The 27,741-nt window shown below is 39.0% G+C and overlaps 1 protein-coding gene across 8 annotated transcripts in view; it reads right to left on the reverse strand.

Annotated features, from left to right (window-relative positions):
• RBMS1 (RNA binding motif single stranded interacting protein 1) overlaps window positions 1-27,741 on the reverse strand; it is a 208,295-nt gene that overhangs the window by 132,072 nt on the left and 48,482 nt on the right. The gene's annotated exons all lie outside the window — the stretch shown is intronic.

Consider the following 27,741-nt stretch of genomic DNA (forward strand, 5'->3'; position numbering starts at 1 on the left):
CCGATCGGCCCCCGCCCGCTCCCTCCCGGGCTTGGGGCCGGGGTCGGGGCCGCGCCGCCCCGGGAGCCGCCGGCGCCCCCGCTCCGTGCAATGCAATGGTTGGGTCTGACTCCCCGCGTGCCGCACATTCCTTGGAGTAGCCACCCCCCTCCTCTTTTCTTTTTTTCCCCTCGGCTCTTTGCCTAAGCACTAGCGGTAGCTTTGCACCCCTACTCGAAGCCCCTTTTAAGGGTATGGCTTCGGGGAGCGCTCTGACACCTGGGTAGTAACTGAACCAGTCCCGGGTCTTCTCTCTTTTCTTTCATCCTTCCAAACTACCCACGACCCCCGCCCCCAGTCTCCCCAAAAGGGTGCGAGCAATCACTCCTACTTCAACCAACAAACCAGCCTTCCACCAAACCTCTGCAAATCCGCGTTCCCCTGAATCACAACGCTAAAATTTTAGCACGGGAAAACAGGTCTACACTCCCCACCCTCTCACCGCAAGTACGCACGGTAAAGTTCTGTACTTCATTCCCATGCCAGAGTTTACCAGCTTACCTTCAAGATGACAATACCAAATAGCGAAAATCACTTAAGGCCATTGGTTTGGTAAGCCTTCCTTTAAACTGGAACAGTGTAATCCTTCTATACGTTAAATAATAGATGCCACCGAATGTGTTCTACGGAAGGGACTCAGAAACTGCAAAAAGGAGACAAAGGGAGGAGGTAGTTTCCTTTGTTTCCCAGTTGAAATTATCTAAGGCGGCTTAAGATGCCCCTTTTCTTGATCACTTTTTCAAGTTGGTGTTTGAAGCCTAGAACCTGTGCATCGCAGAAGGGCCTCTACAGCAAGTCCTACAGGCAGACCCCGGGCAGGGTCTGGCAGGCTTGCCATCTCTCATGCTGGCCTGTTCAGCTGTATTACAGGGTAGTATCACAGCGGTATTACAAAGTTTTTCCCCTGGCCTCTGGCCTCTAACACCTTGGAAAGAGCCATCTGCCATGATAATGAAAAATCCTAACTCCTCTAAGAAGTGAAGACACTCAACTTCTGGCTGCCATAAGGAAAACAAAGTGTCCCCTAGGGTCTTCTAGTGAAGCTGTGGCTATTTGATCTCAGTGTTCTGAGTTTGAGCCCCATGCTGGGTGTAGAGATTACTAAATAAATAAATAAATAGATAGATAAACTGTAAAAAAAAAGGGGGGGTGGCCATTCAAAGGTTTTTCCAACAGCAAGGAACTGAAAATATTCATCTTAGTTAACCTGCTGGTGACTTAGTCACCATATTCCATCTCCATATTCCAAGATGCTCCCAACATTCTCCAGCAAAGTGATGAGAACTAGCAAGTCTCACCTAATTAAAAACCATATACACAAAATATACATATATGTAATTCCTAATTCTTTCCATTAAAAACAAAAAACAGCAACAAAGGAACTTATTCTAGGCACAGTACTAGGTACACCGTGGACAAGTAAGAACTTGCTAGATAAAATTCACAGAAACATATCTGTCCTATAAAGTGATTTAAATAAATACAGCACAACAAACATTCAGTTGCGTGTTAATATTATATACATGCTAGAACTATTTCCTACTACTCCATGGGTTTACAATTGTTTCAGCTGCCGATTTGCTATCTCCCGTCACTAGGATGCTTTACAGCAAGTTATCAACCACAGGTATAAAATATAAGGTGTTAGGTAGAACTGTTCAAGTTATAGGCACCTTTTCCTGAGAACTTAATGCCCAGGACCCCAGAAGTTCAGACCTATCATCTATGGAAATATTCCATGTACAACCTCAGTTGTCATGATTGGTCTCTTAGGAAACCACAATCTAAACCACAAAGAACAGCACAGATTAATTTTTCTATGGCTCTGCTCTAAGTTTACAATACTTTTGATGTTGTGCTATTCTAGAATGCTAAGACGTGATTTGACACCCTGCAATAATTTACAGGGATAAGGCAAAATTTCAAGTGATAACAAAATTTAAATTAGAATACTAAAATATACTAATAATACTTTATACTAAGTATGCTAAGAATACATTAGTATTCTTATTAAACATAAATAATATTAAAAAGAATGGCTCAGTCGGTTAAGTGTCTGCCTTCGGCTCAGGTCATGATCGCGGGGTCCTGAGATGGAGCCCCGCGTCGGGCTCCCTGCTCCGTGGGAAGCCTGCTTCTCCCTCTCCCACTCCCCCTGCTTGTGTTTCCTCTCTCGCTGTGTCTCTCTCTGTCAAATAAATATATTTAAAAAAAAAAAGAAGAAAAAAGATACCTAAATATCAGAAAAATACAGTATCCTATAATGATGAATGACATACAAGGAGAAAACAAAAGGCATTTATTTTTAAAAACAATGTCTACCAGCCAGTGTTCAAAAGTTTCAAGCTTAAGTAGGTACTATACTCTTAACTAAGTAAAGCATTATAAAGAAAGGAGAAGATAGCCTCAAAGACTATAAAATGTAATGAAGTCACTAAAGCCCAAATGATTCCAACCTAAGAGAGATAACAGAAATATGAAATCATGTGTGTATATATAATCAGTTATAGATATTCACAAGTGCTTAGTTGTAAATGATTACAGGGATAGATCCTAGTGAGATTCATCTGGGAAAGTTTATTGACCTTTGAAACAAATATGTTTCAAGACAGACAAAGCAAGGAAACATTCCAGAGAAGCTGCAAGTTATCATGGGAAGAATAAGGGCTTTGGAATCTGTCCTGTACATGTTCCTTCTCCTGAAAGGGAAACTGAGACTTTGCTGTCCAGGCAGTCCTACAACACCCTGCACCCCCAGCTCAGCTGGTGGGTAAAGTTATGGGAATCTGACCCAAGAGCAGCCAATCCAGAGACTGGCCAGTGACCTATGACATGGTTCAGAGAGAAAAAATGAACAGAGCCAATCAGATTCTCACCCTTGGGAATCTGATTCAGAAAACTCCAAGAGCTTAACTAGTTAGGAAAGAGGCTGAAACTGCAACAGTGCCAGGGGGTAGAGTTGAGGCCACAAAAAGCCAAAACCATATGCAAGCCAAGGTTATGAAGCAGCAGAAACTATGAGTAAACAGGAAGCTGACTGGCAGCAAGCAGAGAGTAAAGCAGATGCCAGGAGCGGGTGAGCACTTGGCGGTGAGATGATGAAGGGAGCAGCAGTCCCTAGAGCTGCTTTGGCTTCCAATAGCCCCTCCATGTGTATACTTAACCCCACACCCCCCTTCTTCAGATGGCTTAAGTGAATCTGGATTTCACAATCCAAGGAACAAAATTTAAATAGCCGAACAAATCTGGCTCCACATTTCAGCTTCTTACTAGCCACATGGCCTGGGGCAAGTGAGTGAACCTCTCGGAGTCCCAGACTCCTCACAGATTGTCTCAAGTACACCTATGGTATACCAACAAAAGTGCCCAACTCAGTAAATGGCAGCTGTTATTATTGTTTTTCCAGGTTTTATAGAGGTGGTTTGTAGATTTAAGTGGGAGTACTGTATACATAACTGATGCCTAGCACGTCTGGCTAACCATCAAGGGAAGGAGCAAGGGTATAGATGGAATTGACAACAAGTAAAAAGAGCTTTCTAAGTCTGTGTACACCACAGACTTAACTTTCAGAGGTTAAAAAAAAAGTGTGGCAAAAAGTCTGTTTCAAGAGCCTAGGTGCCCTGAAGATTTTCTCCCGCATTTGTTTTTGTCCCATTTCCTTTAAAGAAGTTATGTGTTGAACCAGGACCATTTCGGTATGAATGGGAAGACAGTGGACAGCATCAGAGATCACACTCTGTAAGGCAGGAGGAGTCTGCGAAGGAGACTAATAAAGGACTGAGCCAATCAGTACAGGCAGAAGCCTGCGATCTCAGTAGAGGAGAGGGGACCCGCGACCTCCAAGCATTTGTAGACCTGGAATTTGAGAATCTGAACTTGGGAGACCTTTGTCCCAAGAAACAATCTGAAAATGTGACTTTCATTTATATAAATCATTAACAACCCTATGAAGTGGGTAGGGTGATTAGGCTCCATTTACGGATGACAGGGAAAAAAGTAGGACTGACTGACCTACCCATTGCTAGTAAGTAGCAAGCAGTGTTAAAACTGAAACCCAGCCAGGTTAAAAGACTTCATCCTGTGCTCCTTTAACTCTATAATGCTGTCTCCCCACAAAGCCTTACAAATAATGCTCCAATTCCTAGGTGAGTACCGTAACCCTTACAGCACCCGAGTTGCTATACACTAATAATGCAAGGCATTAAGTGATAAGTCCCAGCCAAGTGGTCTAGACAAGTATGTGCTACGGGAGTCCGCCAGAGGGAAAGATCAATACAGGATACACAACATGGGTGTGGGAAGCTCAGATGTATACATGTTTTGTTTGAGAGACATTTAGAAAGAAGCACTATGCAGATGACCAGAAAAACAGACCTTGAGATAGAGGGCTTGTATGAGAGAGCATGTGGATTTGGGGTGATAGCTGCTGAAATCATGGCTAATTGATGAACTCCCAGAAGGGGGCAGATGACAAAAAGTCAAAAGGCTAGGGAGCCCCCTCATTCCAACACACACTTTACTAAGCCCCGCAGAAGAAAGGAGCCTTTGAATGAAATTACTACAAAGAAAGTATGTGAGGAAACTAAGCTTTGAAAGAAGAAAAATCGGGGGCAGAGAAGATGTCCAATGAGATAAGAAAGAATAGAACATCTCTATCAACAAAAGAACAGATCTATAGCAGGTTCTATCCCTCTATCACTGCTAAAGCATTTCAGGCACCTTTTTTATTTGGATCACAATTAAAAACAGAAAGGACTCGAGGAAAAATTCACCCAACATTATTTCAAATTACAATTTTTAATGAATAAAATATAATCACATGGTATTGGTTAGTATAAGCAGTTCACATTAAAAAATTGTTTACATTTAAGAGTCTCTATGTTTAAAAGCTCACAAAGCCTCTGGCTCCCAGCAAAAGAGAGAGAGAGAAAAAAAAATATGAGGTCAGCAGATTCTTTAAATTTCTGTTCTTTCCTGGTACCAAATAGAGTTGATAAAGTACCCAATTTCTAAAGTAGCAGCAATATTTTCTCTTATTTACTATTTTGCTTTTTTAAAAAATCTATGACCCTTATTCTAGACTTAAAGCCTCCCTAGACACACATAAAATCGTACGTATATAAAAATGAAACCACTATAATAAAACTATAGCTCTATAGCTAAAATCCTAGAATGCATACAGAACAACGTAAACAAAGCCGTATTCTGAGGAGTCTGACCACAAGCAATATTCTGATGATTCTTAAATCTATTCTGGGGAGCCACACAGAACAGGCTTTGCCCTACTACTGCTTCTTCTGCAAGGACTAATAAATAATAGCTGTCATTTACTGAGTAGCTACTATATTCCAGGCACTCTCTCAGCGTGTCCCTGTCTCTCTCTCAAACACACAATCACAAGGAAAGAACGTTTATCCCACTTTACTGAAGAGAAAACTGAAGTACTGAAGCTTGGAGGTTTAAGGTAGTTTCCCAAGGCCACAGATCCAATACAAGATGGAACTGGGGTTTGAACTCAGGTCTCTCTGACTCCAAAGTCCCCTGCCTCCCATAACATTAATAATGGTTATTATAACTCTTAGCTAAAGGTCAAGTCCAAACCCCATAGGGGAAAACTTAAGAGCCTAAGACTAAGTATGTATCTTCCCCAGTTACCATCTATGTGACCTCAGGCAAGTTACTTAAAAAAGGATACGGAATAACGTCGTATTTTCATTCAGTTGAATATGAAGGCATGCTTTCCAATATTAGAATATACAGTTAATAGTACAGATATATATTCTCACCTAATCTGGCTCCTAAATCTCTTTTAACTGATGGTTACTAAGATGTAACTCCTCTCTTGGAGCAGTTTTATTTTCTGGGATAGGTGGTAGAATGGAGTTGGGAGAGGATGCAGAAAGGACTACCTTCTAGAAGCTGGGATGGTGACTAGGTGGAAGGTACTTCCAGAAACGTGCACTGGAACTGAAAACATATTTTCCCTTGAAAGTAGTAGACCATATTAGTGATTAGTTTCATTGTGGGAATCATAGATGTTTATAGGTCAACTAAAATCCTAATCACTATTTAGGACATTTCTCTCTATGGCAAAACATCCTCCAAATCTGAAACAAATCATTTACTCTACAAAACTTCTGGATATAATCTGCTCATAAATTAGTTACCACCCTGCTCTTACAGAATAGTTAATAAGGGGCGCCTGGATGGCCCAGTCAGTTAAGTGTCTGCCTTCGGCTCCGGTCACGGTCCCAGGGTCCTGGGATCGAGCCCCGCATCGGGCTCCCTGCTCAGCAGGAAGCCTGCTTCTCCCTCTCCCTCTGCCTGCCACTCCCCCTGCTTGTGTGTGCTCACTCTCTCTGTCAAATAAACAAAATCTTAAATTAAAAAAGAATAGTTAATAAAATTCAAAGCTTACTCTTATTTCTGAAATCATGGTTCTCTGTAAGTTAAATCGCTTTTCCAAAGTTTTCCATAAAAATAGCTATATGGGTTCTTATTCTTTTCAAAAAAAAAAAAATCTGGGACAGGAGAAGGCTATATGACAAGATTTTTATCTTTATTTTATACTACATTGAATTTACATCAAACTCTTTAACAAAATCAAAGAGAGTCAACTACTTGGAAAACTAGGACAAAGAGCTTCGTGTTTCATTTATTGTGGATTACTGTTTTCCTAAATTACCTAGATGGATGCCTCAATCCTCTATCTCCTTTGACTGTGGAAATCTAGTATTGGAGCTGTTATTCTCCATTCCTATAGCAAGCCTATAAGAAAACAAGTGCTTATTTTCGGAATACTTCGAGGTAATTCAATGAATTGTCCATGAATTCGAGTAAAATATACAAATTATGGAAGATATGAGATGATCTTTGAAATTACAGTTTCCCTAAAGATATGGAAGTAACATAATCATCTACTGTGTGTAAGCAAGAGAGGGGCTACTGTGCTGGAAAGAGCCATCACGTCTGTCTCTTGTCACCTGGGAAGAGACAAACGACTTAGGGTATCGACAGAATTTGTAGAAAACTACAGCCTCGCCCCCCCGCCAAAATCTCAAAATCATGAAAAACAAAATTCAAACCTGGAATGACCATCTCCTTCCCATGAGTAAAAATCAACTGCTGGAATGACAACTTTGAGAGTACAGAGCAAACAACTGTACGTGGGACACACAACACCCTCCTATAAGCTCAGACTGACAAAAGGTTATCCTAAGACTTTCATTTATGTCTGGGGGACATAACCAATGTTAACCCAAAACCTGGGATCCATAGCAGAAATGAGCATTTAAAAGCATTTAAAAACACAGGAGAAAAAAACCCCAATGAAACAGTTTCCTTTCTCTTCCATTGCTACGGTTACCATTAAATGATGTCTATTTCACCTGAACAGGAGGGTGATAGGACAATTAATAACGTCCTTTAAGTAAATGGAGATGCTGAGGAGCTTTTCATTCACCACTGAATTATAAATGTAAAGGGTCAAACAAGAGAATAAAGAATGAGAAATGAATTTCTATTCAGTTGAGTATGTACGATGGCAAATTTTCCAACATCAGAATATTTAGTTAAAAGTTCTGGAATGGGCTACATACAGAGCTTATAAAAATTCCCCGCCCTAAGTGACCTTAAGAATGACTAGTTCTGGGTTATCTAATACACTTAATACACGGGGCAAACAGATGACAAACCTGTTGCAAATGGATAGTCCCCAAGCGAAGACAAGGCAAATGAGGAAATTCTGATGTTGTCAGGACAATATGACTGATCATGACATCAGCAATTCCTAATTCCAAACTATAAAGAACACTCCCAGAATGCTGACAATATATTAAATGGATCCTCCCAGAACCACCCTCCTTTCAGCTTCCTACCTAATACTTGATCTAATGGCAAATATGATAATGTTTCAACTAAAGGATTATTAAGTGTTAAAATCCTGTTAAGATCTTATGGTACATAACCGTATTAAAGTCTCAGGGAAGGAGGCAGGACAGGCATTCTTCACTTTTTTTTTGAACAGGTGAGACAACATGCCCAAGGTCATGAAGCCCGGAAATATAGACTCTCAGGGTTGGAAAGAATTATTAAGGGTCAGGCCCTGTGCCTAGCATATAATAATCATCCAATAAGTACTGCACTAATGGAAGGAATGCTACTGTCTCTCCTCGGACATCCTGACCAAAAATAAATTCAATCCATCTATCCACATTTAGCCGTATCTATTACAAAGTTCTATATTAAATGGTCTCCAAATCTAAACCTATGTTATCACAGTCCTACCCCAGAACTAGTCTATGTCTTCTATAGATTGTATAGTGTTTTTCTGTCTGTACTCCACACTCCCTTACCCATAGAAGCGAGGGAAGAGTCATCTCATTTTGAGCCTTAACAATCTTATAAGACTGCTTAAAAAGTCTGTAAATCTCCGATGAGTTTCTTAACCCACTGTCCTGTATAGGTTTTGTTAGAGTCATGAATGGATGAGGCAAGCAGCCTTCTTATACACACACACACACACACACGTAGCTGAAATGAAGATTTTCACCCATTTTTCAAAACCATGATTATCTGAAGTTAGAAAGAGCAGGAGCTAAGAAATGGAGTGATCAAATCTTAAAGAATCAGCTTTTATAGTAAACATGATGGGTTTTCATCCTAATTTTTAGATCACTTGGAATCATAAGAGGGGTTGTAATAAATGACACATTTTGCATTTGTGTATGACTTATTAAGGAAACAGAAGTCCACAATCAAATGGTTTCTCTTGACCTAAACTGTTACTGTCAGAATAAATCTTCTTGCTTTACTTTTTGGGGAAAGGAGAAATGTCCTACTCATCTCTCTGAGATGAGTGTCCTATAAATATTTGGATATAAACTATATATCATGCAATCCAAGATGCCACTGATTAAAAGATGCTTGACAATTACTGAGACATTGACATTTGAAAAAAAATGGACAACAGTAATTATCAGAGATCATAAATTATAAGATGGATTCTGATTTCAGAGATGTTGAAATGTGAAAAAGGTGAGTCTTGGACTGTCTAGATGGCATACAGGTGCATGAGCACAATGCATACAAATGCACACACGTAGTGTTTTTATTCATAGCCTAGGCTGTAGAAATATGTTTTTTCAAAGGCTCATTTTCAACCTTCCTAAGAACACAGAGCTACTAAGAGGTTACAAGTAAATGACTCACAGACTGATTTTTTTCCAAGGAGATCTGACTGGGTGTCTTACGAGTAGTGGGCACAGTCTCCACAAGTCAGAATGAGAAACTTTATCCTAATCTCACAAAGGCGCAAGCTGAACTGTCTACTTCCCTCCTGGGCCACCTCCTCACAATCATATCCAATTACACCCATAGTGTTTCATACAGTGCACTGATGTAATAAGACGGGGTAAAGGGAGATGAACTTAAATCTGCAGATATTTATCAGACTTCTCCATTCCACACTTCTTGCTATTAGTGCTTTTTTAAAGTTGTCAGTTGCAAAGAGAACTTGAGAACATTCGTCCTGTACTGTTACTTCTTAATCAGGTTTTAGTCACACAAATGCATGCGCACAGACATACACACACATTCCAAAGATCGGGTGTCAGTGCCGCTTTGGCGCACAGCATTAATTCAAACCTACGAGGCTCACACACAGATTTCCAACTTTTTGCAGGACCTGGAATGCCAGTTCTCAGTCTTCCTCTGGCTTCAGATTGGAAAAGCAATTTTTACAGGAATCAGGAAAGTCAGATATAATAAGACATACATTTAAAATGGTTATCACAATCCTTAAAATTGATATGAAATTACAAAGTGAATCAAAAACAGTAACTTAGCTGGTAAAATGACCCCATTACAGAGAAAAAGCATAAATGGTTTACTTGGAGCAAGGACTATTAGTAGATGCTACTATCCGATATTTCATATTTGTTCAGGAAGTGACCAGCCCCTTGTATTTCCTCCTTCTTCCTTATGCAGCTTTCCTTTTAGTCATTTCACTGTCAGAGTGAAGATAAAGCCAATATGAACAAGTGAAACAAACTGGTCAATCCAATAACTGACGATAGGCTGAACCAACCTATAGTCTGGACCAACTTATAGTCTCCATAAGCTTGGAGATTATCTATAAATTTCATTTATCTGTAATGTTTCCCTTGTAATAAGAGAAAACTGTAATTGATTCCACAATGAAAATTATCTTATAGGAATTATTAACACATCAAACTGCTAATATATCCCAAGCACCTAACTCAGGGCCCAGAACATATTAAGCATTCAAATATTGCTTCAATGAATGTATGAATGAATGAATGAATGAATGTCTTCAAAATGCTGGCAAGTCCCATTTGAACAGATATTATTATTCCATAAAAGTCAAACAAGCTTATAATTTTGAGACATGTTAATTCAATGACAAATTATAAATTCCAATTTATTAGCCAAACTTCTTCAGTGTTAGAGAAGAGCATTGTAGGATCTGTAATTCATGATCTCTTGAGTGATTTAAAAATATATCCTATTTTAGGGGCTCTTTTAAGAAGTTTTAGAATTAACTTAAGCTATTTACCATGAACATCAAGTATATCAGGCTACAAAACACTGCAAATCACTGTAGAAACTCTTTTTCCCCTGTTTCTATATCTCTGCCCTCTTTATTTAAAAAAGTCATAATTTAAGTTTTTCATGATTACCAAATTTTTTTAAAAGTAGGCGTACAAGCTCTTGTAATGGAAAATCGTGTACTTTGTTTCATTCTGTCACACAATATTTTTAAAAGTTCTATCAGTAAATAAGAATGAACAAATTGTTGAGAATTGCTGAAGCTCATCTTTCTACTTTAATGTATGTTTGAAAATTTCCATAACCAAAGTATTTTTAGATGATACCAGTGTCCTAAAAGCCTTGTGAGGTGAATTTTCAGAGGATCCAGAAACCAAGACAAATGCATTCTTGGTGCTCCAACCCCTAGAAAGGACTACATAGCTGATTGTAAGTTTTCTTTTAAATAAACAACACTATCTGCCCATTTTACCCTTTCCTCTATGAATCTCTCCTTAAAAAAAAAAAACAAACATTTAAAAAGTTGAGATACAAGATGACAGTCTAGATAGTAAAAAGGTAATGTGATTCTGTTAGAAAATGCCACAAGTCCAAGTGATTAAACAGGATTCGGCCCATGTCTACACTTGACAGTGAAAACACACGATTTCTAAATTAGCAGCATTTCTTTGGTTCTTACTGACTCTCTCCTTTGTCCGTATCTATTATCTACTAAGTTTCCTCAAGCGTGTTGTACAACTGCTGGAATGTCTTCTGTTTCTCCCTCTGACAGGTCCTTATTAATTCCAAATTGTTATGTACGCTGCTTCCAAACATCTTCTTTATAACCTCTTTGGTCCCTATCATTCTACTTCCTGAAATCTCCACATCAAACGCAAATCTGTGCACATCACTCGTAAAGCTCTCCACTTCCACCTCTTTCCCCCCTTTACCTCTCTTCCAATCACTGTTTGTGTTTCGGCTGCCCACAAACTCACTCTGTTCTGGCTCTGAGTTTTGCCAGGAAACAGCCTCTGTTTTTCCATCAGCCACACCACATTCATCCTTCCCTGTTGACTCTGTTGAAATCACAGCTTATGGGCCACCCCCTCTGAGTTTTCCCTGCTCTCATCTATCTTCCAAGAGCTCGCACTATATTTTCTAAGGACTGTATTAATGCCTAAATTAGGTCAACTGAGTGTCTTTACATCATACACTTCTCTGCTGATGAAACTATGGCCAAGGTTTGCCAAGTACTCTCCACTCTTTACTACACTGAAAGGCGTCCTCGGAGAGCTCAGCAAGTCCTCATGGACCTGGCTTCTCCATAAGGCAGCTGTTCTCAACCTCTTTGTAGGTCCAGCACACCTGAAGAATGCTATATACTTCCATCAGTCACTGTGTCTTACTCTGCACCATTCAGAGTCAGAGATGAGGAGGACACACACTCCCCCCCTTATCTGAACAGTGTTGTTATAAAGAACGAAACAGACAGTGGCTACAGGAACCCAGAAAAGATAAGCACTGAACTTCGGCACTCCTGTGTTCGTGTGCGCGCACTCTCACTCTCGCTTCCCTCCCCTCCCTCCCTCTCTGCCTGTCTCCCCCAGCTTTGTCTCTCTCCCTTCCTCCCTCCCTACATGCACACATACACACACACACATATATGCATGTATATACACAACATATAATGGATATAATACATAGACATCAATACAATAGATATATCTATAATGTATTATACGTATATAAAGCTCTGCTATAAAAAAGAGAAAGAAAGAAACCCTGCTATAAAGTATATGAACATTAGAGCCTCTTGACCTAAGAAGGCTTAGGAATGATTGTTTTCTCAAGTGAGCATATATTTATTAAAACCCAAGATAGTAGCAAAACGTATTTTAGAATGATTAAAACAGCTGAGAAAGACTTTCCCCTGATGACACAACTTCCCTTGAAACTCCAGTGGTTGATTCTTCTGTCTTCCCCACACCAAGAGGCATCTGCCTCCTCCTTGTTCTTCAGTGCAAAACAGCACAGTCCTCGAAATACACTCCATCTCCGTCTATGACCTATAAACTGCCATTTCTGTTGAAAGCCCGTGCCTATCCACCATATGGAGTAATGGAGAGACACGGGTTTTCAACAGAAATTGCCACGTTCAAAAGATAATTCTACCACTTGCTAGTTTAGCAATATTCACCTAAATCTGTTTAGTTGTAAAAAAGGGAAAAGAGACAATATCTCCCTTACAGTTTTGGGGAGAAGCCAATTAGACACATCATTACAGAGATTCCTTATCATTTACTTACCTTCAGATAATTTAGCACATACCTAAGAGCTTTTCCTAGTTGGTATCATGTCATCTAAAACCCCAACCTTGCAGATCCTTGAACTCCACTGCAACAAAATCTGCCTATCCACTTTACTTCAAGGACTAACATCATTGCATGAAATCAAGTTCCGAATTTACCATTCTTCCATCTATTCTGCACTCTTAATAAAAAATAATACTATTAGATAACATTTTTTTGAGTGCATAATGTGCCAGACATTGTTACAAGTATTTTACAGGTATTGTTTCATTACTCTTCACACCACCATTATTCTTCCCATCCCAGATGTAGAAATGTTAAGCTTCCTCTTTATTGTCTTTATGCTCCCATTCCTCTGTTCTATCAGGTCACTGCCATCACCAACAGCACCCCCTTCCGTTGCTTCTTAAGCTGTTTCGCTCCTTCTCGCCTTCGTTGCCAGAGTTCTCGGAAGACTGTTCATCAGTGGATGTTTGCTCGTCTTCACTTCCCATTCTAGTTACAGACTATGGTATTGTGGCTTGTGCCCCTACCACTCACGCACAAGCACCTCTTCATCCTCTCATTCAACATGATTTAGTTCTGTCACGCATCTTCATGGAATGCCAAGATGTCCACTCTTTTGGTCATCTTCCTTTGCCTTCTTTTCTTCCCTGCTCTAGATTTTTTCCATATAGGAGTTTACCCAAAACTAGCACTCCACATCTAGAGATCCAATCTCAGCTTTTCTGTAGGGATCCAGACCCACGGTTCAGACTTCCTTCAGCCTCTATTTCCCCTGGTCGGCATTCATTGCGGTCCTCTGATGTCGCCACTGAAATCAATATGCTCCCTACTATGGCCACTAGTATCGTATGTTGGTTCTACCTGTGTGTTTCCCTGGAATGTAAGCTTGTCAGGAGCTTGGGGTCTATCTTAATGCCTTGTGCACAGTTGCAACTCTTTAAACAAGTTATTTTACATTTATTGACTTATGAATCCAAGAAAAAAGTACCATTTTCATAAAATTAAAGAGAATATTTTCCTCATACTCGTGTAGCACTTTTATGTTCTATTTTGTTTTTGTTTTGTTTTCACACATAAAATCTTCAGAATCTAAGAAGCACTTTTTTCCTAATGAGGGAAAATACTCTCAAATGCATTTGAGAATGCTGATCATTTCCAAAGTGCAGTAGGAATGGAAGCCCCATTAACTGGCAACTTTGGATATTCATGCTCTTGGAGGGACAGCTGAGCAACTGAATTTTAAAATGCTTTTCAGAGTCCTGAACCCAATTTTTAGTGGAAAACTTTTAAATGAAAAGAAAAATTACACATTTGGGTCTAATTATATCTACCATCTACTTATAAACTATTATACAAATGGCAGAAACTAGTAAAGATTTTATTTTACAGAATGAGCTTCAGAACCTTTCTTTCCTAGTTAAAAAGAAAAAAAGCAAGCAAAGGAGTGAAGAATTGAGAACTCCTTCTGGGTGTTTATCTTTATACCCTGAGCAACCAAACGCTAAAAGATGAGCAGCTATAGGAAGGCATGGTAGTTTAAAAACAGTCATAAAAGGGATGGTTGCGTCAAGACAACCAGGATTGGAGAATCTATTCATAGACAAATAATTAAGATTAAGATCTGAAGCCCCCAATTATCTCCATTGCTAACAGTCTGGATGTACAGCTGCCTAAATGGAGTAGCACAAAGTGGGAGAATTTAAAGTATCCTTTAATGTGATAGTCTGGACTCTCAAGTTTAAACATATACAATTCTTGGGTGCCTCTGTAAACAAGTAATTTTTTTTTTTACTATTATTACAGTGAATTCTTTTTAAGCTAAAGGTCTCTTAAAATTTTCAAAATATCTTTTCTCTCCCAGCAGCCCTTTAGTTATTTTGTATATTATTAGCTCCTTTAAAGTTTGATGAAAAGAGAAGATAACTTGCTCTTTAAATCCCTTAACAATGTTCTTCATCGGGGCGCCTGCCTGGGTGGCTCAGTTGTTATGCGTCAGCCTTCAGCTCAGGTCATGATCCTAGGGTCCTGGGATCAAGCCCCACATCGGGAAGCCTGCTTCTCCCTCTCCCACTCCCCCTGCTTGTGTTCCCTCTCTCACTGTGTCTCTTTCTGTCAAATAAATAAATTAAAATCTTTAAAAAAACAAAACAAAACAAAGAAAACAATGTTCTTCATCCGTTCATTCAACCAGTATTTACAGGGAGCCTACCATAGTCAAATTGCTGGGTGCTGGGCCTCGCTAGGGAGGCCACGAAGGAGCTGGGGGCCGTGACTAAGCTGAAGTTGGCAGGATGCAGAAACAATGAGACAGAGGAATCATCACTTGTAATACTGACTCACAGGGCAGGGGTTTTTAACAACACTGAGACTCACAGGAGTGGAGGAATGAGATGCTGGTGAGAAGCAAAGTAGCCAAACACAGACACCAGATAAACAAAGAGCAACTGGGTGACAGGGTGGAAATTCAAGAGGAAAAATTCAAACCTCCTCTTCTGAATTTATGCCTTGAATTGAGAGTGGTCATCCAGTTGGTCTCCATGAAGCCACAACCACTGTGGTTCCTGCCCATCCTAAAGGCCTGGGAAGGCAGCTTTCCTGGGTTCCCTTGAGATTCTGATATAGCTGAGATTCTGATGCTCTTATATATTCTCAGAACTATCATACCCTTAGTACTTAACACAAACAGTAGTGCATCTCTATTACTTGCAATCAAAAGCATCTTTCTGAACAAATACTAACATAGTTGTATAAGAAATTGCTTCTTGGAAGTTAGCACTTAGCAATATCAAGTTATTTCAAGAGAGAAATAATACGATGTCAGGCAGTACCACCTACTTATTAAGACAAATTACTAAATAATTTCCGTTTTCTTTCAAATCATTTATTATTAACAAAACTGCCCTCATTGTACCTATATGTTCAGCAAGTATTGTGTTCATCTTTCTTATCATTCCAATTAAAGGGTTGCCTGGTGTCCAAAAAGCAAAGAAAAAAACACAAGCTTCTCATACATAATCTGAGCTGTCTCAAATTCTGTAAAAGGTGTGACAAGATATAGCCTCCCCTCCCCAACTCCCCCCAAAACTCACATACAAATTAGACTATCCTTCATCAAACTTAATATGTCTTCAATGTTTATATATTTTAATGTCTCTAAAATAAACTAACATTTGATATGTAAGAGATATGTTATTTGCTACAAATTCTTCTAAAAAGTATATATGATGTATTATTTAAGTAAGTCTGAGAGATTCTAGTTTGGTTTTAAGTGTATGTGTTTTAAATCAAAGGAGGCATCTTTTTGCTATTAGAAGCCAACAGATTTTTTATAAGATGGTCTTAAGGGTTATGTTATATTTTGGGAATGAGTACTTCCTTTCCAGATTTGTGCTGCCGCCTCATTCCCTGGTGACTTCTAAACAACCTAGGGGTCACAGTGGCCTCTCTTTAATTAGTATCTCACTAGAGGGAGGGTAACGTGTCCAGAGGAAAAGAATGCAGGGAAACATTATAAACAAAGTCTTCAAGGCAACTTAGTGATTCCGTCAAGGAACGAAAAAAGCTTAGTTCCTTCTTTGTTACCAAAGTAAAGCGTGAAATGGTTTTGATTCCTACAAATTGAGAAGGCTGGAATTTTATGTATGTTTATTTGTTAATTCTAGCTTAATGTGTCAGACTTCATCTCTATTTTAATCTGATGGCCTTGATTGAAATCTACACGTTCACTGTTTAGACAGCAAAAGGGTGATCCGTAATGTAAACAACAGATTCAAGTAAAATCTTTTCCATTATTTATTAGGGGTTAGCAATATCCAAGTTATAGTCATACAACACTTTCTTTTTTAAAAGTAGTGTTTAAAAATAAGTAAAAAAATAGGGGTGCCTGGGTGGCTCAGTCGTTAAGCGTCTGCCTTCGGCTCAGGTCATGATCCCGGGGTCCTGGGATCTGGCCCCGCATCGGGCTCCCTGCTCGGCGGGAAGCCTGCTTCTCCCTCTCCCACTCCCCCTGCTTATGTTCCCTCTCTCAGTCAAATAAATAAATAAATAAAATCTTTAAAAATAAATAAATAAAAATAAAAATAAAAAAATAAAGAACAATACTTAAGAGAATAAAAGCCAGTAATATCTACCCAAAAGATAATTTTGAATAGATATTAAATAGCTAAAGCTGTACCTCTTATATTTATATGTAATCAATCAATCTTATAAGCCAGGAACAAAGATTCTATTTAAATTAGGCTCCATGAAATGAATGAATGACTGAATTAATTAATTAAACTGAATCAAAAATAAATTTTCCCTGAAACTCAAGAATAACAGTTTAAAAATTCTAAAAAGCCTAAATAAAAATGTATGTATGTATGTATATGTATTTTTTTAGAACTATATCAATCTATCTATAAGAGTGTGTGTACATAGATTCCATATAAATATTCCACAAGGGAATTATATTTTCAAAATACCAAAGGGTAAAATTTTTGAAAATTATTATGGTTATGTATATGAATAGGCAATGCTTTTGGATTATTAAATTTTCAGTTAAAAACACTGACACTGATTAATGGTTTCTATTGGGTACCATTTACAAGAAATCACCTCAGCAGGGTGCCCGTGTCCAGTTTCATAATCACATAGTACACTAGCCCTACAGGATTATGTTCCAGGCAAGTTCGCATGTTAAGTTGAATTTCATTCTCTTCAGGAAGTGACTTTTACTCAAGATTGAATACAGCTGTTAGCACAGACCACTGTTCCAAAAACATTTCTATGAGAACTGGAAGAAAACACCATTTTTAAGAATTGCAAATTCACTTTCATTATTCCAAATCTGTGCAACTAAATGGGAGGGGGATCTTTGGTCTCTGTTAGTTAAATTAGGTTTTCATAAATATTCAAAAGAAAACCTGCAGGGTGGTTGGAAGATGGCTATGAAACTTTCCATGTACTTTGTAGCCTATATATTTTAATAACCAGACCATGAGTTTGTTTACAACAAATTTAGTGCTTCATTTTTTTTGTTTCAAAAATCAATGCTATACCGGCACTTAATTTTTTCTTAAGTTTCACTCCTAATACAACTTGGTTTTCTCTCTTTATATTCACAGAAGTGAAGCCTGGCAAATAAAGTAGGGCCTCAACAAAGGAAACGCTGCCAGCTAAAAACACCGGATGTAATCGAGACCACAAGAGACACATACTGGGTTATAAATGTCGAACTAAAAAAGAGGTATTGGAAAGAAACGAGTCTAACTTTTCATTGGATGATTTAATTGTTTTTATAAAATCTTACTAATTCATTGTTTACTCCCAAACTAAACAAAATCTCTTGGAATTATTATAATTCCGCATTCCACTTTCTTGGAGTTTTAAAAGGAAAAAAAAAATCTATGGATTCTGGTTTTTTTTTTTTTTAAGATTTTATTTTTAAGTAATCTCTACACACAATGTGGGGCTCAAACCCACAACCCCGAGATCTACCGACTGAGCCAGCCAGGTGCCCAAAACCTCTGGATTCTTGGCTACCTTCCCTGCCCGCTCTCCTACTACCTTTCAGGGAATATAGAGGGGATAAGAGTCTTTGCCTGCCAGGCAAGACAATGCAGTACAAGTAACCTGGACAGCCTCAGCAAACAGTTGAGAAAACAGCATTTTCTAAGAATGTCTTTGCTGACAGCATTACAGAAAATGTCCTTTTCAAAAGAAATTGGAATAAATCTGCCTGTAAATGGACAGATAACAGAGTAAATTAATGAGCATTATTAACTCTCTTTGGCAGTGGGTGGGGATAGGAAAACTTCATGTACAAAGACCATAGTAGCTATGTTTCTATTCCCACCCTTTGACGTGCTTCCTTTTTGTAGAGTGATGGTGATGGCTATGATGAATACTGTTTCCCAACCGGCTATGAAAATCTAAATGTGAACCTTTTTTAAGAGGAAAACATAAGGTTTTGGCACCTCTATTTTTTTTAATTTGGTTATCAGTGCTTTCCAAGCCTCCCATTTCAATAGCTCTCTACTGCTCTCCTTCTAAAGATTTTTGCAATTAAGTACACATATCTGTTCAAAAAATATTCCTCAGACAAAAACTAAAAACTCTATTTTTTAATCAGAGATCGGGATATTTTAGTTGTCAAAATATAATAATTTTTACTTAAGACTTTGATTGATGAGAGCACTTAATAGTTTTTACAACTTTAAAAGGTAAGAGGAAGTCTCCTTTCATTTTTTTCATAAAATATGACAAGAGTTTCTTAGTAAAGTGAACATTTCTCATAAGGGATGAAGAAATCCTATTATAACTCACACAGGAGAAAGCATACATCTCAGTAAGAACCAGTCATTTCTGAAACTGTGTTCCGTTATATAGGTCAGCCATCTTACTATTTCAAGCAAGCTCTTTGGGGGAAAAAATGAAATCTTTTGCCACTAGAGGGAGTTCAAAATTCCCTTTGTATCAATAAACATCTAGAGTGAATTTAACTTCTGAAACAATAAAAAGTATGATTGTAGTACATTTCTTTTTTACTAAACAATAAGACTAAATCAGGAATTAGGTTTTTAGGTGATATATTTTCCCCTTTCAACTAGAATAACTACTGTGGATATATTTGATGATTATTATGCATAGCACATTTATATTAAAAACAACTTTGCAATGTTCTTCTCCAGAAGTAGTATAGGTCAAGAGTTTCATTCTGATTGCTTCACTGAGTATGGAATCTTTTAATCTATGAAGCTTTCGTCAAGAATGATTGTGATAGAATGTTCCAAAGATGGCTGCCACAATTCCCTCCGTTCTGCATATGCGTTCCCAATACGAATTTGCCCTCCTTGGTCCAGATTGGAGCCTATTTTTAATCCCCGTGAATGTGGGATGGCCCTGTGACCAAGCCAGAAGAATGCAAAAGTATTGCTGAGTGACTTGCAGGTCTACGCCTTAAGAGGCCTTGAGCCAATCGCCATTGGCTCAAGAAGTCTAGGCTGGTCTGCCATCCAGGCAGAGAGCCTACAAGGAAAGAGAGGTCCTGCAGAATGAGAAGCCCGAGAGAGGAGAATGGAGGCACTCCCGTCAGGAGGCACACAACTGTAAGATATAGAACTGTGGCCATCTTGGACATTCCATCTGCAGCCAAGCTCCCAAGTACTTGCAGCTGCGGCTTTGGAGTGGCCCAAAACAATATGGAGCAGAAGAGGCACCGAGCTGATCCCAGTTGACCCAGGGAATTATGCAAAATAATAACTCATCATTTTAAATTTGAGATGGTTTGCTCCTTGGTAACAGATAACTGAAACAATAACACTAGTAAATATATTTGTATGGTGCTCTATAGTTTTTTTTTAAGATTTTATTTATTTGAGAGAGAGAGCATACAAGCAAGAGAGCATAAGCAGGGGGAGCAGCAGAGGGAGACAGAGAAACAGACTGCCCACTGAGCCTGACCCAGGGCTTGATCCCAAAACCCTGAGATCATGACCTGAGCCAAAGGCAGACACTTAACTGACTGAGCCACCCAGGCACCCTGGTGCTCTATAGTTTTTTAAAAGCCCTTTCAAATCCATGGTCCTCTATGAGCCCTACCAGGGGCCCAGTTTCCCAGTAGGAGACTGGGTCAGAGATTAAATACCATGTCCAAGAGCTGAGAGTGCTTGAAAGCAAATATGGTTTACATTTTAAAAAGAATGATATTTCCTGAACACTTTGTGTCAATTATACTTCAAAAAAAATAAAATTAAAAAAATTTTTGAACTAAATTTAATATGAGAAGTCATGAGGCACACCCAAGTGAAGGAGATAGTAAAAAGATCTTTCTCATAAGAAAAGACCACACCTCTAGTTTTCTGTTTTGTATCTAGGATAATAGTGACAATCAAATAATCAAGCACTGACTTAAAACTATTCTTTCCAGCATTTCTTTTTAGTAAGAACTGACTAACCTAAATAATGTACGTAGTTCTGCTAGTCCTCAGGATTCAAAAAGCAGAAAAAACCTTTCTGGACCTGTGTCTCTTCATGCACACTTCGACCTTGGTTCCATGTTTAAGAAATGTTAATCATTTAAAAGTGCTATGTACAAAGCACTGATATCTCCAAGCAATATTTATTATACACTGGATTTTTAAATTTGAAAAGATCCTTTAAGAATTCTTGCCTTCCTTGTTCTCACTGCATTTACAAATTTTACAACTCTCTCTACTTGAGTTCCAGTTCAACAAAATAATCACTGGACACCAAGCACAGGTCCTTTGCATTTTGGTCCCTCTGCCCCTTCCTTTCTCTCCTCCAGACTTACCAGGGAGACTGCTTACATGATTGATATGGACACACAGCTCCAGCAAGAGAAAAATGCTGGAATTTGCCCTTTGATGGCTAAGTGTTGTGGGGAGCGGGTTGTGTGAGGCAGGGGGAATGATTTTGGAATTCAAGAAAGGCCAAGTTCACCTAGGCAAAAGTCCAAGAATAAATTGAGAGGAAGATGATTTCTAGAAATCAGTTTGTTGTTGTTTTTTTCCCCAGAATAATCTGAGTGGTCCATGTCTAAGACAGAATAAAATTCAAATTTTGAAAGCCTTGGATCCAGACTGGTAGTCCTTCAACTACTAGTCAGTTTCATTTCCAAAGAGGCATCTCATTATCTTCCAGTAAAGAGATTCCAAGTACCTGTGTAAGTAGTCACGTTCCCCCCCCCCCCCCCCCCCCCCCGCAACAGTCAGTGCGAAGGAGAACAGTGACTATAACATTCTGTAACAATGTAACAGTTATAGAAGCTGGAAGCCCCAGGCTCTTAGGATTTAACTGAATAAATGTGGATTGAGCATCTTCTACTTTCTACCTTTTCAGTGGCAGTTTCTTGATCTTACACTAAAGAATCAAATCCCTCACACAGTCCACAAATCCCTGTGGGATCTGATGCCTATCTACTCCTCCAGCACCATCTTGTATCATTCTCTTCCTCATGCACTTAGTTCCAGGCGTTCCGGTCTTTCAGCTCTTGGTAACTGTAACGCAACCTATCGAGCAACATACTTCACACATGCTGTTCCCTCTGCATGGAATCGAATCCTCTACTGCCTGCTTAGCTCCTACAGATCCTTCACATCTGTTTACAATCACTCCTACCAGAACATCTTCCCCGACCCCCCAGAAGAGGCTAGGCCCTCCTGTTAACATAATAGAGCACAGTGTTCATCTCCTTTCCAAGTTGCAATTTAAATTATTATTTAATATCCACCCTCTGATGAAAGCTCCTTGAGAGAAGGAGTCATATCTGTTTTGTTAATTGCTTTTTCTCACCGGCATCATGTACAAATGTAGAGTAGGTACTCAATCCTATTTACTGAATATGAATCCATCATATTTAAGGAACTAAAAAATATATATATACATGTCTGTGTATAAATTTTTATGTTATATGGTTATATCATAGGTGTTTCTAAAGGTACAAAGAAGAACCTGACAGTTTCCAGAAGACAGAGACATGCACAGATGGCCAAGTAGCAAAGCAGAACCTGATCAGTGATACGATAAGAGATCTAAATGACAAACAGCAGGAGAACAGGGAAAAGGAGACAGACTCCACACGGTGACTATGGAAAGCTCTGTGGCAAAGGCTCGGAAAGGACCTGTGAGAATGGTAAGAGTGGCACACATTTTTCTGGCCTGCTAGAAACAGTAAAATTCCCAAGTGTGTATCCTCTCCACAAACACTTTTCTGTTCTTCACTTTTCCTTATCACCTGGTGTCTCAAATGCCTTCTAAGCTCTAGGAAATAAATAAAATGGAGGTTTCATAGAACAATGCCATGATTAACTCAAAGAAATGTCACTTTAATGGTATCCTACCAGACCTACGCGTAAAGACTGATTTAACCCCTGGCAACAATGACGCTGTGGCATCTGTGGAGGAATTCAGGTTAGGAACTGCAAACCAATCCTGCCCAAGAAAAGTCCTTAACTAAATCCAGATATGAGAGGTAAAACGTTCGGTGTGTGGAGACAGCAGGTAGCCTAATGGCAGTGCGTCCAAGAAAGAGCCAGAGTTCTGGGAGAAGTTAGGCCCTCCTGCAACACTGCAAGGAAATCTTTGTGACTCCTTGATGTGGCATTACAGTTATTGGGAAACACTGATGACCGGCGTTGCATTTAATGGTTTGGAATTCTGTACAGATATGCTAAGTAGCCTGCCCAACTACCTAGAAAAAAGCAGATTTAGACCTGGGACATCACCCTCATTGCTCAACCCTCAAGCAATTCACATCATGTAGGAAATCTAATAAGAGAAGCTATGAGCTATTCTTCCCTTCTGAAGTTCGAGGCTCCTGGCTAACTGGCTGGATCTCCTGGGTGAGTACCTATTCTCACTGGTTTTGATTTAAAAAAAAAAAAAAGGAAAACATGCTTTAAACAACTCTGTTCACGGAATTCAAGTTTTCAGCAACAAAACTTCCTTTTTAGTTTGACACCTAAAGTTTGGTCCATGTAGCAAATATTAAGTGGCAGTAAGGTATAATTTGTTTCCTGGTTTTACATATATTATGTCAATGTTATGTAAAAAGCAGGCTTCCATTATGGAAGACCTGCTTGGCAAACTACACTACTTCACAAATTTTTCTGGTTCTGAATCTGAAGAAATGTGGCTTGGCTTTGAAGACTGTTCTTTTTTACACCACATCCCTGCAGTGCTATCTTAAAGCCTTTTTAGCAACTATTCATCATAACTGAATTTTAATTCCCAGTATATTTCAATATCAATCTCTCAACATGAAGCACTATAATTTAGAAGCAGTTTAGAATATCCAGGAGCATGCCTGTGCAACTGAACTGAGTTTCTTAAGTACAGAATTGTGCAATCCTCGTTTACTTTGGGTTAGGTGATAAGGACTCAGCTCCTAATCATTTTAATGTCACGTTTTTTATGACCCCTCTGTTTAAGTCAATATTTTAATTGGCATATACCAAGATCCGAACATATCTTAGATCAGAAATTTTGTTTAAACTGAAAAAAAGGCACGTACTACTTCAAATGTCTTAGATATGAGCATAGCGGCCTAATTTTCACCTAGTAAAGGAGTTTGCAATAAAGTGAAATTTTTAGAAGTAATGAAATAATACTCAATAAGAAAAATGCTGTCACCAGCTCACGAGAAGTATTTGGCTAACACATGATTCTAGTCCACTTAAAAACCATATATAGCCACTTCTATAACAGCTGCTTCAGGCACTAGATATAAATTAAGTTCAAAGGTACTTCAAAAATCTTACTCTAGTCAATAGCTTTAGTCCACCCAGTTATCAACCATTTCATCAACACTACTGAAAACCAGACATATTGGACATGAGTTTGATCTCTTTTTCCCCACTGCTTACCCAAAACAACCAAGCATGAAAGGAAAAGCCTTTGAAGGAGATAGCAGGAGAAAAAAAAACCAGCAACAAATGAGTTAGACAAGTCTAAAATAGTACTAGCCATTAAAATTTTCTATGATTAAAATGTTCTACCTGCTCACTGTCCAATAGGGTGGCCACCAGCCACATGTGGCTAGTGTGCCCTTGCAATATGGCTAGAGTTAACTGAGAAACTGAATTTTATATTTTAATTAAATTTAAAATGTTACACGTAGCTAGGGGCGTCCATATTAGACAGCACAGGCTATAATTTACTAAATCCATGAGAAATGAAGAAGCAAATTCATCAGATAAATGTGGCAATTACTTATGGCCAGCAGGAGTCTAGAATTATTTTTATCTGATGATTAACTGATGATCTCTCAAAATCTTTATTAATTCAGTCATGAAAAGGATCTTTGACCACAAATAAGTAAAAGTATTGTCAAGGAAGGCCAGAAATGATAGAATCAGGGCAGAAAGGACAAGCTCAATCCTGAGTCCTGCGGTTACTGTTCTGCCATGTTACCCAGCTTTTCCAGGGAATTTCCTGGTATTTTGGCCAGGGCAGTTCAGCCTGACCGAAACTTTCGACATAACCAGCAGAACCAAACAGAACTGGAAACAAAAGTTCTTGTTAACTCTTTCTGGAAATAATTAGGGTTATTTAAAACTATCCCTATGCCTTAACTAGATATGATACTAGAAATATTCTAAGGAGACATGAGTCCCTTGGTGGGGGGGGGGGATACATATACGTGTGTGTGTGTGTGTGTGTGTGTGTGTGTGTGTGTGTGTGTGTGTGTGTGTATGACTTCTTCCTCACTTTTTTTGGAATCTCAACACTTTTTTTTACTATCATTTCTTATTTATGGCCCTGAAATGCTTTCATCCATCTAAATTTCACAAACATTCTCTGAGGTAGGTAGGTGGAGTATAGAGTATTCTCAAAACAGCCATCACCAATTCCTTCCCTTCCTGAAGTCACCTGCCACTCCACGCATCAAGGGGTGGAGTCTATCTCGCTTCATCTTGAATCTGGGCTGGAATGTAATTTGCTCTGACCAACAAAGTATGGTGTAAGTGATGCTGTACCTGGCAGCTTCTACTTTTCCTCTTGGAAGCCAGCCACCATTAAGAAGTCCAACTATCAGGGCACCTGGGTGATTCAGTGGGTTGAGCATCTGACTCTTGATTTCGGCTCAGGTCATGATCTCAGGGGTCGTGAGATCAAGCCCTGTGTTGGGCTCAGCTGAGCATGGAGTCTGCTTAAGATTCCCTCTCCCTCCCCTCTGCCCCTACACCTGCTCGTGCGCGCGTGGGCACCCGTGTGTGTGTGTATGCATGTGTGTGTACACACGCACACGCGTGCCCTCTCTAAAAAGAAAAAAAAATAAGTCCAACTGTCTTGAGACTACGGTCTTGTAAGAAAAGGCCAAGCTACCAAGATGGAGAGAGAAAGGATAAGTGCAAAGCAAGAGACACTAGCTATTCAAAGTGAAACAGTCACAACTTTCCAGCTCATCCAAGTCACCAGCTGAAAGCTGCTCAGTGAGTGAACCCAGCTGAATACAGCCCAGCGCCCCCACCCTGGGTGATGACATGTAGAACGGCCAACCCTGACCCTGTCCAAATTCCTGCGCCACAGAATCATGAGAAAGAATAAATTCTTGTTGTTTTAAGTTCTAAAGCTTGGGGTTGATTTGTTATCTACTCCATACTTTAGTACCAAACTTGTACTTCTACTTTTTATTCCAAAGAAAAGAAGTAACTTGGAAATACTGGCTGTCCGCTTTTACCCATGCTTCAATATGGCATAGATATGAGGGTGTTACTGCCACCACTAAGGAAAAAGAAAGTAAAATTAAAAAGGAACCAACAGAGTAATAACGGGTTCTTGGACAACGGTAGCGTACATGTTTACACTGTTAGGAAAGAACGTATTTAGCAAAAGAACCCTCAGCTAAGACCTTTAAACTGAAATGTGAAGGGTGATGAACAAAAAAAGCCAGATTAACTGAAAGCAAGCAGCCAGGCTGTCTGTCTCTGGAGTATATCCTAGAATCTCACCCCTTCCCCCACTCTATTTCTTGTCTTTTCTTTTTTACCATGAATATTTAATTCAATGACGAGATTACAACTTTAATCATTAAAAGATGTAAGTAGATAAGTGCTAAGTTTGCACATTAATTTTGTTTGCCTTTAGAGGAGGAGACTACATTTCCCTACAATGAAATGATGCTGGGAAAATATTCCTAGTAGGCAAAATAAGTATGAATGATATGGAAAAAAAAATTGCTGGAGAAGTCTAAAATGCTAAAAGGAATACTCACCAAGGTAAAACCTGCTTGAGAGTTCCCAATTCACTTAGACTGAACCTTGAAAGAATGTTAAAGGGGTAAAAACTTACATAAAAATAGAATAACAAATTGGCAACTACTATCCTGAAGGCCATCATCCCAGATTTTTATGATTATTCTTCATGACAATGATTTAACTTCACCACAGCCACCTCCTTAGTTTTTTGTCTAGGTTTGTGGCTCTCACCTGAGCTCGTCTAAAGGCATTCTGGGAAGGCAGAGGTACAAAGCACAGACTGATCTCATTTCTCTTGCAGTCTCTCCAAGTTTAGCACAATTAGCAAGAATGGTATATAATCCATAATAAAATGATATATAATCCATAAAGCAAAGTCTACCTAATGCCTCACTCAATTTGAAAAATTGCCAGTTCTATCAGAAATGCCAACACTCCAATCCAGTGTTCACTGCTCAGAATCTTCATCTTTCCATCAGTATGTGCCAGAGTAACAGATGTTGAAATATGACCAATTTTGTGGCTGACAAATGAATCTTGAAATGTCTATAACCATATGAACAAAGGCATCCCATGAATATGACACTTCCTCTGGGTCAAACTCACAAGGGTTCTGGGGACAGTGTCTCACAACATTTTTGCATCTTATAATATATAACATAGGAAACGTTCAAATTGTGAGGGCTACAAGTACAAAGGAGCAGTCCATATCACATGCAATACACACTGCTGTCATTCAGGGGAAAAATGAGAGGTACTAATTATTAACGGATGCAAGTGATACTTCATGGTTTTTCTAAAACCAAGTGCCAAACCAAGCCCTGTTAGATACTTCCCCATTTAAGGGATTAAGGACATACAAGTAAATTTCTCTGACAGAGTTTTCAAGAGGCTGACTCCAAAAATGCAGGGGAATCACCCTATTCATACCATTTTCACTGCTGTGATCAGCTGAGATTTTTGACAGGACCTGGATAAGAAGTAAGAAATGCCTTAGGGTCCTGCTGTTCCTACCATTGCAGGAAGGGAATAAGCTACTCTGATGTCAATGCCCTCTCTGACTTCCTATCAAGTCCTTTTTGCTTCTCAGCAGCATTGAAAGCATTCAGAAGTCAAGAATACTCTTTGAGATCATT

Source organism: Zalophus californianus, chromosome 3 (assembly GCF_009762305.2).
Source record: "Zalophus californianus isolate mZalCal1 chromosome 3, mZalCal1.pri.v2, whole genome shotgun sequence".
Classification (NCBI taxonomy): domain Eukaryota; kingdom Metazoa; phylum Chordata; class Mammalia; order Carnivora; family Otariidae; genus Zalophus; species Zalophus californianus.